Raw genomic sequence first — 14,616 nt, 5'->3', positions numbered from 1 at the left:
ATACACAACTACTGGAAAATCCATAGCTTTGACTAGATGGACCTTTGTCAACAAAGTAATGTTTCTGCTTTTTAATATGCTGTCTAAGTTTGTCACAGCTTTTCTTCCAAGGAGCAAGCATCTTTTAATTTCATGGCTGTAATCACCATCTGCAGTGATTTTGGAGCCCAAGAAAATAAAGTCTGTCACTGTTTCCATTGTTTCCCCATCTATTTGCCTTGAAGTAAATAGATGGGACCGGATGCCATGATCTTAGTTTTTTGAATGTTGAGTTTTAAGCCTGCCAATTCAAGAGACATAAGACAACACTTTGATCCCTGGGTTGAGAAGATCTGCAGGAGGAGGAAATGGCAACCCACTCCAGTATCCTTGCCTGGAGAATCCCATGGACAGGGGAGCCTGGCGGGCTACCGTCCATGGGGTCGCAAAGAGTCAGACATGACTGCAGTGACTTAGCACACACGCACGCACACACTGATGAGGCAGCAGTGATTACAGGGGCTTACTAGGGCACTGTCCAAGGAATTCTTTCTTGGTCTGGAATTCCACTTCCAGAAAATTCCCACTTTTAACAGACGATGCCCTTGCTCTTCACAGTCATCAGTCTCTGTCTGGTGTCTGGCCACATTTCTGCATGTGGCCTTTTCTGGCCTTCCTGCCTCCTTCTATGTACTAACAACTCGAGTGATTTTTTTTGGCTGTGCCATGCTACTTATGGAATCTTAGTTCTCCAACCAGGGATCAAACCCAGGCCCCCTGAAGTGGAAGCATGGAGTCCTGACCACTGGACTGCCTAGGAATTTCCTTGAATGATCTTTTAAACCATATATCAGGTCATATTGGTTCCCCAATGTCCTCAGGGTAAATCCAGACTGTGGTGGGGCCTCCAAGACACAAGAGATGTGGCCTAGATGACCTCATCTCCCACCTGTCCTGCCAGCCCTTCCTGCTCTGTTTCCACCACATCAGCCTCCCTGAGGCTCCCTGGACATGCTCCCTCCTCTCTGGCCTTGGCCTCCTCTTCCAGCTTCCCTTCTCCGTGGATGCTCCTCTCCCTTATTCACTTGAAAAACAGCTCAAACGTCACCTCCTCCTAGAAACCTGTGTCCTCTGGCTTCCCACTCACCCCTTCTGAGGACCTATCACCACCTACTGTCCTTGTCTGTGACCAGTCCTGGTTCCCCACCCTTTTCCCACCAGGGCCAGGGATGGATGGGGCGACCTCCAGCAGACAGGACCCCCAAGGCTTCACCTGGCCCTCTGCCACTCTGTTCAGGGGTCCTGAGGGAGGGACAGCGTCTGAGAATCAGGGGGTGCTAGAGGCCTCTCCCAAGTAACCAGTGAGCCAGGGGAGGTAGGACTCAGCTGAAACCCATTTCACAGAGGCCTCTTTCTGTGGTCAGAGGAAGGGGTGGAGTCTGAGCTTCAGCTCAGCTCACTGAATCCTAATCTGTTTGGCTCTGAGTCGGGCTCATTCCCTGAATAGTCCTCTCCTGGCGCTGGCTGGGAGCTACGGCAGAGCCCTGAATCATCGTCTTCATTCCTGGAGGAATGGGCTCTGCTCTGAGAAAAAAAATCCCTCTAATAGATCTCAGAGGGTGGTGAGAACCATAGTGAATCCCAGTTCCTCACATATGGCACAGCTAGTTCCACTTTTGAAAGTAATGCAGTTTGAGTCCCACAACCCAGGAAAATGGAAGCTTCCCTCACCCTGCCCCACTCCCACCATGGCTGTGAGGGAACAGAATAAAAAGTCTGCCCCCCAAGGTGCCTGTGGTCACACACCTCAGTACACATTCATTCATTCACCAGATACTCACTCAGGAAGCTTTCGTGTATGCTTGGCCCCGGGGGTACCAGAAGTAAGGGGACAGAGGTCAGGCCCCCCAGTCCCTGAGCTCAGGGGCTGTCAATGAGGACAGATCATCCCTGAGTCTCTACACCTCTTATGTCACCAATGCGAGTGACTGTGACTGTGTCTGTGTGCACATCGGTCTGTGTGGGAGAAAGTGTGTGTGCTGGTTAGGAAGGGCTTTGTAGGGGCAGGGCAAGTTGAAGCCCCAACAAGGAGCCCCCAGAAGGACTCCTTCGGCAGGCAGGCAATGGGCAGGTCTTCGGAGGAATGTCTGGGGAGAGAGCACAGCAGAGTTCAAGGTGCAGTAGGGAGGAGCAGCCTCCTTTGCTGGCAGGAAGCAGAAAGTGTGGTGGGAGAACTGTGTATGTGTTGGGGGATGTGGACACCTGGTGACGGGCTTTGGGCACTAGCTTAAGAGTATGGAGGGTGATAGATAGCCTGGGCTTTAAGCTGGGGAATTCTGTGGTCGTGCCTTTGGTTTGCAAAGGTCACTCAGGCGGTGCTTAGGGGGGACAGGTAGAGGCAGCAAGGTGGCTGCTATCATTTCCCTGCTAAAGTCACGGTGGCCTGAGCCAGAATGGGGGCAGTAGAGATAGAGACATTTAAGAGAGGCTCAGGAGGTAGAATGGAGGGCTGGGGGCTGATGGGATGTGAAGTCTAGACAGGCCAGCATTCTAGATCATGCCAGTTTTGGGTCTGGGTGATGGGTGGATGATGGTATTTTTCAATGATGTGGAGAGGCCTGGAGAGGCACGTTATGGGAAGGTGATATGGTCAGTTTGGGCAGGTGGCCTCTGAGGGGTCTGGGGACTAGCCATCCAGGAGGAGATGGCCGGAAGGCAGTTGGACACATGCATAGAGGAAAGAGGGATCAAGGCTAGAGACAGTTCAGAGGTGATGATGGTCAACTCGTTTACCAAGAGGTCACATGAGAGCAGGAGGAGGGCACCATGCTCTGCTAAGGCACTTCAGTGAGTGGTGTGGCAGTTGTGGGCTTGAAAGGGGGTAAATCTTGGGCTGTAGGTATGCCTGTTCCTACCACCAACTCCATTCACCTTCAGTCCCAGCCTGGACCACCTCCAATCACAGCTACTGCCCACTGTGTGTGTCTGAGAGTTGGGCATAATAGGGAGTGAGGGTTTTGTATCTCTGAATAGGGAAAAGTGCTCAACACAGTAGTCATGGAGGGCTGGGGTAAGGCACCAGAAAAGCCACTCCATTCTCCAGTAGCAGGAGCCTCCTTGGCTCAAACCTGCATCCACTGCCCCCAAGAGCCATCAGGAGTTTCATCCCTGAGCCAGAATTGGGGCAGAGGCTCAGGAGGTAGAATGGAGGGCTGGGGGCTGATGGGATGTGAGGTCTAGAGAGGCCACCATTCTAGATCATGCCAGAGTTTTGGGTCTGGGTGATGTATGGATGACGGTATTTTTCAATGATGTGGAGAGGTCCAGTTTTCATGCCAGCAGTGGCCATCATCTCTGGGCATAATTTCACCTGGCTTTATTTTCTTCTTTGTATTTACTTATTCAAAGAATGGTTTGCAATAAACATGTCATCATTTTCAAAGACACCATGGCCCCTTACGCCATGCATTCAGGCATTTCCAGGCCTGCCACTACACCAGGTGGGGGTAAGCTTCTACTCCAGGCACATTAGGTGACTTCCCTGGGTTCTCTCTCCCAGGTGGGGCCATCTCTGCCACTGTTCCTGCTGAGCCAGCTTTGGCCTCCAGGGGGATCTGTGAGCTGGGCCTTGGTGGGGTGGGGTGACTGTGTCCCTCAGGCTGGGCAAGGCGCTCTTCCTTCCTTCCTGAGACTCCCTTCTCCTAAGGGACAAGTGGGAGAGATGACCATGCCTCTCCCAGATCATGGGATGAGTTGGTCCCCTGGGACCCATTCAGGCCAGCCCCTCTGGCAAAGGCTACAGTGGGGCGTAGCTTATTTCTGAGTTCCTTTCTGCTAGAACTGTTCGACAGAGATTTGGAGGGCGTCGAGGTGGGCAAGGTCCTAGCCACTTGGCATCGGGCAATACCCACGGCAATACCCACCACACGTGGGATGACGACCTGGAGGCCAACCATCTTCATCAAACCGACCCCTGCCCTGCCCTAGCCAAGCCCAAGACTTACGGTGTTGGTCTTTGGCGCCACCGTGTGGGAAGTCTCCACACTGCAGTAACAAACAGGCTTCACAAAATACCGCCAAACTCCAGGGGGTGCCCACTTATCCCAAGTTACATTTTTGTAGAAAGATGTGCGCACTGGAGTGTGCAGTGCACAAGTTCTTCAGCCCCGTGCAGCGGTCTTGCTCACACTCAGACCTAATTACATATCACGGTCACTGGGGAAGCCCACTACCACCATTAAACCCCCCTTCACTGCTTGAGCCTCTTTGTAGAAAGGTCCCTGACCTTCAGCTTCTCAGTCCTCTCTGCCTTTGACTTGACCGCCCCCCTCTTCTGAAACTTCTCTGGCTGCTCTGACTGCTCCTCTTGGGTTTCTAGCTGCTGCTCTGGCTACATCTCTTGATGCCCCACAATGGGCTTCACAGGGTGCCGGGCCCCCTCCCCTCATCCTTGATTCTTTTCCCCAGCCCATCCTGACAATGTCCAGGCCTTTGTTTCTGTTCCACAGTGATGCCTTGAGCACTGGCTCCCCATCTCTTGTGCTGTTTCCCCACTGAAGATGACCCTTGGGCATCCCAAACTCACTGTGTAAAGTCGACCCCATCTCGTCTCCTCAGAACTGCTCTCCCTCCCAGGTTCTCAGGTTAGTCTGGAGCGGGGGGGGCCTTTCCTCTGACACCTCTTCAGCCACTAGGTCTGCCCCATCCTCCCTGCCCCTTGGCCAAGGCACCACCTGCAGTCCTTTCCTTGGTTTCACCCAGCCTGGTCCATTCCCCACAGAGCCGCTGGATGGCTCCGGCGTTATCAGGCCCTGTGCCTTCTCACTTCCCTGCTGGTCCTTACTCTCTGGCCAGTTCCTCCCCATGAGGTCCCAGCTCTAGCCAGACTGAACTTCTTTGTTCCCCGAATACATCCTGCTTTCCTATGTCCCCGTGTCCTTGCATAAGCTGTTCTAGCATCTTTTTTCTCTTTCCCTCACCTGGTGCCTCCTGACCACCCTTCAGGTCTCAGCTCAGACACTACTTCCTCTGGATCCCAAGCCAGGTCAGCAACCTCTTCTTTGCTCTCACAATGCCCTGTGCTTCTCCTGCCACAGCCCTTGTCTGCTTCCTCTCCCCAAAGGGTCACCTGCTCCTCTCCAGGGATCTGACACCAAGGCTGGTTCTAGATCAGGCACCAGACTCTGCCCAGTTCCCACACTCAGAGGCCCTAGATCTCCAAAGTCATCAAGCTGCAAAGACAGCAAGGCCAGGCCTGAGGCCAGTGAATCTGTGGCCAGGCTGGGATGGGAACCAAGATGCTTACCTTCCCTCCCAGGACTGCCCTGCTCCCCGAGATGTCATTGTTGAATTGAGTCAGGATTCTGGAGGGCCCGAAGGACTCTGACCAGCAGAGAGTTGGTAAGTCTCTGGCCTGCGGGGAAGGCGGCCATCAGCCCAGTCTCTTTGGAAGCCCAGAGAGCTGGCAGAGGCTATCTCAAGAGGCAGACTGGTGTGAGGGGGACTCCAGGCCAGCACATCTGATAAAAGTATCTAACAGGACTCCTTTCTCCCACAGAGCTGTGCAGCAGGAGTGTGGCCTGGATGTCACACAGGGAGGGCCTGAGGGCGGTGGTGGCAGCTGTGTGGGCCCCTGGGTTAATTATTAATACCCCCAGAGTCACATGGAAGAGAATGTGCTGAGGAGGACCTCCCCCACCTGGCCTCGGCTTCTTGGGGCCAGAATCTCTCCAGGACTCATCCGGCTCCCCACCAGGCTGGAGTCTGAAGATCAGCTCGGTCTTCCCTAAGGCCTCAGCTCTCTCATCCCACTCTGGCCCCCAAGGGACTCCCGACTCTTCCCTGAGACTTTTCTGTGGGTTCCCATCTCTGGGCCTTCGCTTTTGCTATGCCCTCTACCTGCTCCGTGCCTGGGCCCAGCTCACTTCCTCAGGGAGCTCAGTAAACACTGGCAAATTGAATCGCTCAGAAAATAAACAAAGTGTCAAATATACTGCTTGAAACTTAGGAGATGTACCTCCCTAAATAGGCTAAGCAAACAAATAATCCAAAATGAGAAAAGAGAAAGGATCCATCCAGTCTTTTCTTGTGCTTCTGTTCCCCAAACTGCTCTCCATTCATTTCTTCCAAGGAGTCCTGCTCTCTCTGATCCAGGCCTCTGCCTGAAATTTAGCCTGACTTTCAATGTGTCTGAACAGTCCTATCCTAGGTGTCAAGAAGCCTTTGAGGCTCGGCACAGTGGCTCACACTTTGAATCTTCCTCCTGTCGCCTGGCACAAGTGCGATGACTTGCTCAGTGGCTGTGAATTCTGTTGGATTAGGACTGGTTGCGGGGCCTTGAAACACTGGGGGATTTTCTCCCTCTCTAAAGCTGCCTGGATAATTTGCCCAGTTCGTTTTATCAGTCATTCTAAATTGCCCCAATGCACAGGCTCTCACTTGAGCCCTGTCTGGTCCCTTGCTGTTTCTCTAGTCTTTCTCACTGTCTCACTGTTGGTTTTCTTCAGTTCCCACAAGAGCATAGAAACTTGACAGCTTCACACTGAAGCTGAAAACCTTCTCCAAGCCTCTTCCTTGCTTGTTTCCTGGAGTCTGTCTTCCATCTCTCTTGGCTTATAAAGCCAGTGACTCATTTACTGAGCCAGGAGTCTCCGCCGGGCTTTCTTTCTTGTAGGAAATATGAAAGGAGCAGGTGACACCGTCCTTCCTGCCCACCCTCTCTTGGTCCTGGCTTTTAAACTTTAACCCCCCAGATATGTTGTATCATGAGCAGTGGTGGAATTGCTGGTTTACTCCTTGACATAGGTAGCCCTCCTTAAACCAGGGCTCTTGTATCCCCAGTGGCTCAACTTAAGGCGTTTTCAGAGTTTTTGGATCCCCAAACTCCACAAGGGCACAGAATCACCTCTGTTTCCTTGCTAAGTTTTCACATAATCACAACCTCTGGCTCCCCCTGGAAATCTAGAAAACTATAGAAATATACCTAGTGCCCTTTCAAGACGCCAACCCTTCTCATCCTTCTTAGGCACTAGAAATCATACACATGCATAATTTCTAATCTGTGATAGAAATTTTCAAATGAAAATGATAGGGTTGCTCATCAGCTGTCCCTGGCAAGAATTTTCAGACCGAACTGGTGGAATCGTACAGACATCACCCACATTCACCCAGATGACCTGGGAGTATGTGGGTGCCTGTCTGTGTGAATTCTGAGACTCTGTGGCAGCGGGGTGGGGGGTGGGATGGGATTTTAGGAACTGTTGATGCAACTGTTTGGATGCGGGTTAAACAAAGAGTGTGTAAAACCTTAGTGGGTGTTTGAAAGCCTAGGTATGTGTTTGTGTTAAATTCCTGAGGGTCAAAGGCACCGCTTGAATAAAAAATGCTTTGCATTTTTTCACTGTTTTCATTTCAGTGAAGCAAAACAGAGGGATGGCTCATGGATAGTGAGTTAATCAGGCTTAAATGAAGTCTGAAGAACAATGCTGGAGGAGTCCAATAACTCTTATCATTATCTTCATAGTCATCATCAACAACAGAGGGTAACAATAGTCATCATTTTTTAGGACCTAACAAGTAGCATTCTGCTGTGCATACAGACACACACACACACACACACATACAGGTATCATGGCACATACAGATCAAGGCAGTCTTAACTTCTATGGGTCCTCTATTCTGCACTTGTCTTGGAATCTTTTACCCAGGACCTGTTTTGTGGGATTCAGTGCAAAATAAAAGTGCAGAGCACCTTGCTCAGAACAATTATGAATTTCAAGATGGCGACAGCAGAGCATTAAACAACTGTGGGACCCTTTCGAGCAGGCTGTGACAAAACAGCTCTCAGGCCCATGAAGCAGCTCTTGCTTTCACCTCTGGCTACGTGCACTGCTCAAAATTTTCTCCACTAGGGAGACCTCCTCTCACAGCTGGGGGTGTAATGGAAGAGCAGTTCATTTTCAGTTTGTCTCCTTCATACCAAGATAATGTGTCCTTGAACCAAGTTTGGGGCTTCTCCCCTTCTATTAGCCATTTTCTGGATACACCACATAATGTATGGGTGTGAGATGATGTAAGAGGCATCAGGGCAACAGTGTTAGGAAACACTGGTGTTTGAACCATCTGTTTATAGATATCAGTTATACTATTTGGATCTGCCTAAGCTTGATCTGGGATATACAACATCTAAACAATGATGGATTGGATGCCTGGCCTGACCAACCTAATGATTCTGTGGGTCTGCCAGCACCCAGATCATGACAGGCAGGTCTAGCCACATGGTCACATGACCACCCACAGTCATGAACTCAGTCAATTCCAAGGTCAGCAATTACTCTTCTAATGTTGGCTGGGGCTTGCCCAAGGCTCCCTACAGCATCTTCCTCTACAATGGAATCTACCTGATTGTTTGATGGAAGTGGCAGGACTGCTCATACTGTAGCCTTGGACCTGCTGCAGAGTTAATTCCAGTTCTAAAAATTACTCAAAGGGACTTCCCTGGTGGACTAGTGGCTAAGACTCCATGCTGTCAATACAGGGGACCCAGCTTCAACCCCAGGTCAGGCAACTGGATCCCACACGCCACAACTAAGACCTGGTACGGTCAAATAAATAAATGTTTAAAAGTAAATAAATACCTAAAAATTTTTTTAATCACTCAAAATTAGCACAGAACCTGATAAATGATTGGAATAGAGTGTCAAAAATGGTATATTCTTCCTTCACAATCCAAACAGGAACAGAGGCATAAAAACAGAGGAAAACCAGAAAGCAAGTAGTAAAATCCTGGAACTAAGTCAACCATATCAATAATGTGTGTAATGATTAGATGTAAATGTACTAAAATACCAATTAAAGGGCAGAGATCCTCCAGTGAACAGAAAAGACCCAACTATTAGTATATGCTGTCTATAATAAGGCTCACTTTAAATATAAAGACACGAATCAGGTGAAAGTAAAGAATGGATAAAGATATGCTAAGCAGGCAGTGAGCCTAGGAAAGCTGTGGTGGTGGTAATGCTATCAGACATGGTGGACTTTAAGCGGATGAGTGTTACCCAAGCTACACAGGGAACTCCCTATGGACATAATTATAATAATCATACATGCATGTGTGTGTGTGCAGCAACAGAGCTTTGAAACATTTGAAGAAAAAAACTGACAAAAACAGAGACGAGGCTAAACTATAACAATCATTGAAGCTTTTTACACCCCACACCATCAGAGGACAGAATAGCTCTGGACTAAATAATGAGGAAACATACAGAAGAGCAGAAGAACTTTGTCAACCACCCTGACTGGAAGTGACATTTACAAGCATGAAACTCAACAGCTGCAGCAGTCACTTTCTTTTCCAGAAAACGTGCTACCTTCACCATGATAGACCATATGTTCACCCACCAAACGATATTCATAAAATCCAAAGAATGTGCCAAGTATGTCCTCTGCCCACAGTGGAAGGAAATGAAAATAAATGACAATGAGATACATGGAAAAATCTCAAATATGTGGAAGTCATACAACACACATAAAGAATCCATAGGTCAGAGACATATTAAGGGAAATTAGAAAATATTCTGAATGGAGTGATATAAAACCTAAACATATCAAAACTTATGAGATATCCTGGGGCAGTGGTTAAGGGAAATTTATGGCTTAAAACACATTGTAGGAAAAAAAAAAAAAGTGGGGAGATTCGTCCCCCAGTGTTCTCAAGGCTTCGTGGCAGCAACGCAGAGGACAGGCACCGCAGGGCAAGAGACACCTTTCTCTTGATTTCCTGCTACATGCTCCCACCCCTCACACAGCAGCCTGCAAACTCTAAAATACACAACCACTGTGTCTCTCCCTTGCTCTAAACCTCCCACCGCTCCCCACTGCTTCAGGGTGAAACTCAAAAGGGACCTCAGCAGGCTGACCTTTCATGACTTTGCTCCTACTCACCTTTATCTCCCTTGCCTCTGGGTGCTGTTTGCCTGTGTGCTACATCTGGCTTTCTGAACTGTCCCTTGAAATCAGGAGCGTTTTTTCCCTCCTCTCCTTTTCCCCTAGAACTAGGGTTGCCAGATAAAATACAGGACTCCCAGTTAAACCTGAATTTCAAATAAATAATGAACAATTTTTCAGAATGTCCCCAATATTGCATGGGGCGCGCGTGCGCACACACACACGTATATATATACTAAAAAACGATTCGCTGTTTATATGAAATTCAAATTTAACTGGATGCTAAATTTTTATTTATTTATTTGCCAAATCTGGCGACTGTAGCCAGAACAGGTACATGGTACTCCATCTGCCCTTTCTCTGCTTCTCTGCATGGGTGACTCCTTTTCAAGAGTCAGGTCTTAGCTTAGAAATAACATACCCACCCCCCGCCCCTCTCGCCACCCCCCCCCACCCCACCTCACCGCCCCTGCCCCCTCACCCCCTGCCGCCCCCTTGCGCCCCTCCCCACCACAGACAGTTCTCCCTCCCCCTTTCTCAGGCTGAGGCTACAGTCGTCTCATTTCTGTGCCTGAGCTGTGCCCACCAGGCAAGGTAGGTGGCCTAGTATGAGGCCCACCTCATTCACTGCTAACTCCTCATCCTCTGGTACAGTGTCCAGCACTTGGTGGCCACTCAATAGGTACTTGTTGAAGGAACAAGCACTGATCTAGGACCCAGCTGTGGGGATAGCAAGCTGGCCTCTTCTGCCCCCTCCACCCCCAGTAGGGGATGCATCAATTACCTATCACTGCAAACAAACCACTCCTGACATTAGTAACTTTAAAACGCCGCAAGCATGTAGTTTGCTCATGAATCTACAAAATGAGCCGAACTCAGTGGGGACAGTTCATCATTGCGTCCTGCACCCCCTCCTCCCAACACACACACAGCTGGCGCAGGAGAATCCAGGTCCACGAGGACTCCCTCACAAGGCCTTCACGTGCGCGCTCTATGCTGCTCCCCTCCACATGTGCCTCTCCATGGGGTGGCCTGGGCTTCCTTACAGCACTGCAGCTGAGTTCCAGCAACAACATCTCAGAGGAGACACAAAAGGGCAGACGCTAGTTTTCTAAGGCCTAGATCTGGAAACTAATACAGTGTCATTTCCACCATATTCTACCGGTTAAGTAGCTGTGGAGTCCATATTCAAGGAGACGGGTCATAGACCCCCATCTCTAAATGGAACAATACTAAAGAATTTCATGACTGTGTTTTAAAGCGACCACAGGAGAGAACACTCACTACCAAGGAACTGACAGAGCCCAGCCTCAGCACCAGGCTGAGTGTGTAATGGGTCACAGGATGCTATTCTTTCCATAGGTGAGTGTGCAGCACAGATAGATCAGTATGTTCAAGGAATCTGGGAGTGAGATAGGGCAGGAGGATGGAGGGAGGGAGGGAGCAAGGGAGTGAGAGAGAGAAGGAAAGAGTCCTCCCTCGGAGGATGAAGCAGCTCACCCAATGCAGGCACTCATGAGAACGGCACCTGAAAGAACGCTGTGCAGCTGGCACCTGTCAGGGGTCCCTTGGGATGCTGTAAACAAAAAATTCCAAGTTGAATTCTTTTTTTTTTTTAAAATCAGTCTATAGAAAGTTGACAGAATAGTCAAATGAACAACACATACACCTGTCACCTAGTGTCGCCAATGGTGAACATTTTACTGCATTTGCAATTTGAAAGTAAGTTACAAATAAGGTACTTCCCTACCCAGTCCTTTGGCCTGCATTCCCTCCTGCCCCACCCCCGCCCCCTCCAGCAGTGTACTCTCTGCACCAGTGGTTTCAGCCAGGGGTGATTCTGTCCCCCAGGGGATAGCTGACAAAGTCAAGTGGAGACTTTTTTGGCTGCTGGCTGTACCATGAGGCATGTGGGATGCGGGATCTTAGTCCCCCAACCAGGGATTGAACCTGTGCCCCCTGCAGTCGGAGTATAGAGTCTTAACCACTGGACCAGAGACATTTTTTGATTTATATTTTTTTTAACTAAGAAAAAAATTCATGTAACTTAAAATTCACCATTTAACCATTTTCAAGTGTTTCTCATGACAAGAGGCAGCCTTCATTCCTGTGTGCTCAGTTGTGTCTGATCTTTGTGACCCCGTGAAATGTAGGCCCCTGAGGTTCCTCTGTCCATGGAATTTCCCAGGCAAGAGCACTGGAGTAGGTTGCCATTTCCTCTTCCAAAATCTTCCCAACCCAGGGGTCGAACCCAAGTCTTCTGCACGGGCAGCCAGATTGTTTACCACTGCACCACCTGGGAAATTTTATTCCTCTGCTAATCCTAAAACATCTGACTCTTCAGCTTGTTGCACCTGAACAGGTTTGGTGCTCCTGACACCTAGTGGGCAGGGACCAGAAATGCTGCTAAATTCCCAGAGGACAGAATTATTTGGCCCCAAAATGTTGAGGCTAAGAGAGCCCCTCTGCACTATCAGAGCACCACCATTACATTCATGAAAATCAACAGCCATTCAGTCACTGGTCTCAAGAATGTCCCTTGTAGCATTTTTATTTCAGTTCAGGAGACAAGGTTTACATATTTGGTGGTGAGGTCTCTGTAGTCTCTTTTAATATAGAAGAGTACTCTCTGCCCTACACTTGGTCTTTTTGTCTGATTACTTTTTGTAGGAGTCGAAGCCAGTTTTAGCACTGGATACAGTATTCTGGATTTACCTGATTGCTTCCTCAAGATCAGATTCGTGGTAAACCATGCTGGTAAGAATACTAGTTTGATGATTACTGCATCACATCAGGGGGCTCATAAGATGAGGTTGCTATGCTATTTATGATACTGAAATTGGATGATGATGTAGCTCACAAGATAGAAAGTGCTGCCCTCCACACCCCACCCACCCAAGCAAGGTGTCCAGGCAGCCGCCCTAGTTGGCTTAACCTTTCTGAAGACCAGTGATAGCCTGGGGAGGCTGACTCTCACCCAAGAGGGAATCCTCAGGCCTTCTTCCTTCTCTTCTGGACAAGGGGAAGGCCCCGAGAGCCAGCAGTTCCCCTTGCAGGCCCCAGGGAGCAGGCCCCAGCTGAGGTCCTGAGAGGCCTTAGTTCCCAGGAAGAAGAAAACTGAAGTGCAGGCATGAGCTGAGCCCCTCAAGGCTGGAGGCAGGAAGCTGAGGGTATGGCTTAGAGGAGGCCGGGGGTTGTGAAGCTGGAAACTCCAGGGCCCATAGCATTCCTGTGATAAACAACTGTGCAAAAGCTGTACTGAGGTTACTCTCTACCTTCTTCCTTTCAGAATGCAGAGTTCACATACCACAACTAAAGATCCCACATGCTGCAATGAAGATTAAAGATTCTGCATGCCAGAACTAAGACCTTGTGAAGCCAAGTAAATAAATAAAATGATCCATTTAAAAAAATAATCAAAAGGCACTGTGTCAACATTCAACTGAAACCAGCTCCATTTCTGGAGTGTTCAATTACATAAGCCAATACATTATGTTTATAACTGAAGACAGTTTGAACCAAGCTTTCTGTTCATTACAACTGCTGTCATCTCATTGATAGCATTTTTTTAACACTGTAAAAAAAAATCAGTGACAACCAGGAAAATACTGCTTTTCTTCACATTCATATGGATTTTAGGAAATTATTATCTTTTCCCCAGGAGAAATAAGCTACAGACAAAACTAGAAGTAGAATCACACTGTAAAATCTGCAAATCCTAGAAGTCTACAACTTGAAGATTTCCCCAGGGACAGGGAAGAAAACAAATGTCACAAGAGATGAGACAAACACACATAAGGACAACAAGCTGGGGAAACAGTTTTCAGCACTGACCCCCACACTAGGTACCCTTTTTCTCCTGGCACCCACTGCCACCACCTCCATGGGGTCATTTCTGGTCTAAGGTATGAAGAACTTTTCAAACACCACAAGCTGCTTTGAGGAGAGGTGCAACGAGAGAGGTTCAAGTATGAGTAAAAATCATGTGAAAGTCCAAAGTGTGGGAAGAACCCACAGTGAAAAGGAAACCCATATGACTGCCACCCAGACAGAAAACATTTCCAGTGCTGCGTAAGTCTTCCTAGTTTCCCTCGCTTAGTCCATAATACCCCAAGTTAACCACTATGGAGCTGTATCACCATTTATTATAGTTTATGGCTTTGAATGACTGTAAGTAGAATCATACCATATTCACTCTTCTGTGGCTGACACCTTTCATTCAACCTTATGTATGTGAGATTCCTCTGTGTTGTGTACAGCAGTTCATTCACTTTTATTGCTGTGTAGTTGTCAGATGTATGCTGCTAAGTCACTTCAGTCGTGTCCGACTCTGTGCGACCCCATAGACGGCGGCCCACCAGGGTCCCCCGTCCCTGGGATTCTCCAGGCAAGAACACTGGAGTGGGTTGCCATTTCCTTCTCCAATGCATGAAAGGGAAAAGTGAAAGTGAAGTCACTCAGTCGTGTCCGACTCTTCGCGACCCCATGGACTGCAGCCTACCAGGCTCCTCTGTCCATGGGATTTTCCAGGCCAAGAGTACTGGAGTGGGGTGCCATTGCCTTCTCCTCAGATGTATGAATACACCATTATTTTTCCATTTTCCTGTTGATGGATATTTGGATTGTTCTTTGTTTTTAATCTATTGTGAATAAAGTTGCTAAGAACACTGTATATACATATCTTCTAGTAAA

General features: G+C 48.7%; 1 long non-coding RNA gene across 1 annotated transcript in view; it reads left to right on the top strand.

The window, feature by feature from the left end:
* LOC139177085 (uncharacterized) overlaps positions 1-14,616 on the top strand; it is a 24,435-nt gene extending 9,819 nt beyond the window's left edge. The window contains exons 2-3 of the long non-coding RNA XR_011561507.1: positions 12,595-12,681; positions 13,214-14,616. This is a non-coding gene — a long non-coding RNA (uncharacterized lncRNA). The remainder of the gene's footprint in view (positions 1-12,594; positions 12,682-13,213) is intronic.

The sequence above is a fragment of the Bos indicus genome, chromosome 18 (assembly GCF_029378745.1).
Source record: "Bos indicus isolate NIAB-ARS_2022 breed Sahiwal x Tharparkar chromosome 18, NIAB-ARS_B.indTharparkar_mat_pri_1.0, whole genome shotgun sequence".
NCBI classification, from domain to species: domain Eukaryota; kingdom Metazoa; phylum Chordata; class Mammalia; order Artiodactyla; family Bovidae; genus Bos; species Bos indicus.
This window is presented reverse-complemented; position numbering and strand designations above follow the sequence as displayed.